This window comes from Austrofundulus limnaeus, unplaced genomic scaffold, assembly GCF_001266775.1.
Source record: "Austrofundulus limnaeus strain Quisiro unplaced genomic scaffold, Austrofundulus_limnaeus-1.0 Scaffold192, whole genome shotgun sequence".
In the NCBI taxonomy this organism is placed as follows: domain Eukaryota; kingdom Metazoa; phylum Chordata; class Actinopteri; order Cyprinodontiformes; family Rivulidae; genus Austrofundulus; species Austrofundulus limnaeus.
In genome coordinates, this window is record NW_013952594.1 from 481,026 (window position 1) to 483,312 (window position 2,287).

Genomic DNA, 2,287 nt, shown 5'->3' on the forward strand with positions numbered 1-2,287 from the left:
CCCGCTCCGCCCCCCGGTGCGATTTGTATGCATTTTTTCCCAAAATTTACGGATTTTTGCGGCTTTTTATCCAGGTAAACGTCCGAAGAGGTTCACATATATGGGACAACAAATTAGACTTGTTGTTGAGTTTTTCAACACGAACCGCTACCTGAGAGGCACTACTAGCCCCTCCCCCGTCAGAGTGTCGGAGCAGGATGAGTCAGTGCAACGTCAACCTTTATGGGTAGAGTGGTTTATTTTTCCTGTAATACTTCATTATAGTTTTTTAAGACAAAGCTAACTGAAAGGGGCGCTGAGCAGAGTTACAACCAGGAATTACAAATAATTACTTTTTTTCTTCTGCAGTTTGGCGCCCCCTCCAGCAGATGGCGATCTAGGCGACCGCCTAGTTCGCCTATGCCAAGAGCCAGCTCTGTATCTTTATAAAACCAGCTGCCAGSTTAGGGTCTGATCTGGAAAGCTGCAGTTATCCACGCCGTCACGTTGTGCGTCCGTAGACGTGTGGGAGCTCATGTTCTGCACATAATAGGAGCTGCGGTACCAGTGGCCACGTTGTAAAAACATGCGTACAAATATTCATTCTTCATCTCTACTTATAGCCAAACTGCTTTCCAACAAAAGAAACACAGACTGTGTGACTCGGTGCCCTCGCAGTGTAAACACACAGCCTTTTCTCTGACTGGGTCTCTCTCTTTGTGCCCTTCAAAGGAAGTCATTTGTCAACAGGCAGCACCTAGCACTTAGCGCGACCGGGCCGCTAACCTGTGTTTGCAGCAGAGGAATGCTCTCGATGACTGTAATTTGGCCGCGGCTCCGGGCCTGTCTCGAGACCCCGAGCTGCTATAAATCTGGATGACAGGAATGCGACTGAGTCAGCCAACCTGTCTCACCACTCCAATCCATCCTCCCATCCCTCAGTTGATTCCACCACACCCTCCCCCCYCGGTCTCATCAGATTTGTCACTGTTCTCTGTCCGGACTCCTGGTTTCTCACCCCTTCTTTTACCTTTGACCTCCCCTTCATTACAGACCTTTACTGTCGTCGTTCCTCTCTCATCATTATCTGTCCCCTAACATTACCCCACCCTCTCCTCGGCTTCGCCTTGATTATCTCAAACATTGTGTTTTAATCGATAGGTGCTATCTACTTAGTTTACTTTTTAATTTAATAACTTTGTAATTTGAACAGAAACCAAGCAAGCCAAAAATTTAGATTTGTTTAAATAAATAGACAACTGATTTCTGAAAGCTTTTTGATATTAAAAAAGTTGCTCAAACTGAATAAAAAAGGAGAACATTTCATGTTTTTCCCAAATCAGAGCTCTAAATGTGTTGCAGTTAACAGATAGGTTTTTTTAACGGATCAAATCAAGTTCACACAGTTCATATAGACAAATTAATCAGGGTGAATTCCATTTATTGGAAACACACAGTTGAGGCTGTGTGGAGACTGAAATAACAAAGGGACTTTTGATTACAAAGTTGCAAAGTTCACCATTATTTGCACTTTGCAACAGAGACAAAAAGTGCTCATTTTTGTGCGTGTGTGTGTTTTAAAAGATGTGCATGGAAAAAACCTTTTCTCCATATTAGTCACTAGTTAAAAATGTAAAAAAAGCTGTTAAAAAACAATATATTTTGTGCAAACAGAACAGTAAGACTCTTTAATTTTCATTCATTTAAAACATCGAAGCAAAGTTCAGATCAGATTTGAGGATTAAACCCAAGAGAAAACATCTTGATGAACTCGAACAGAAATCTCTTGCATTAACTTTAAAATGCAGCAGCAAATATTTGAACTTTTCGCTGAATTGATTTCCAGTGACCCATGTCTTCTCTTTGGAACAGAAAAAAGAAAATTCCCAGAAGAAACCAGTGTTGAGGATTTGTGGTTTTGCAACAGTAAATTGGCAACTCGCAGCTTTTTTTTTTACTAAGACTAGAGGCAAAACAGAAAACATTTCTATTATCACTAATATCATTTTTGGTAACAGAAGGATTTGTGATGACATTTTTCAATATTTCAAAGTTATATTCTGTTAGTAAGACAATAGAAAGTTCGATAGACAGACAAAAACGCTGATGCTAAATGAAAAGAAACATATTTGTTTATAAAATGGCTACAACACAGTTTGTAAATAATCCTAATTGTGAACTTAAAATTGATMATCTAATCCTTACATCCCTATTTGAGTTCAAAAGTTAATTAGGTTTAGATGTACACCCATCACCTGCCCTCATAGCAACAATAACAGTTCTAGTGACCTCAAGGTATTGAACTTGG

General features: G+C 40.1%; 1 protein-coding gene across 5 annotated transcripts in view; it reads right to left on the minus strand.

The window, feature by feature from the left end:
• The window catches only part of tcf7 (transcription factor 7), an 86,010-nt gene that overhangs the window by 20,472 nt on the left and 63,251 nt on the right, over positions 1–2,287 (minus strand). The gene's annotated exons all lie outside the window — the stretch shown is intronic.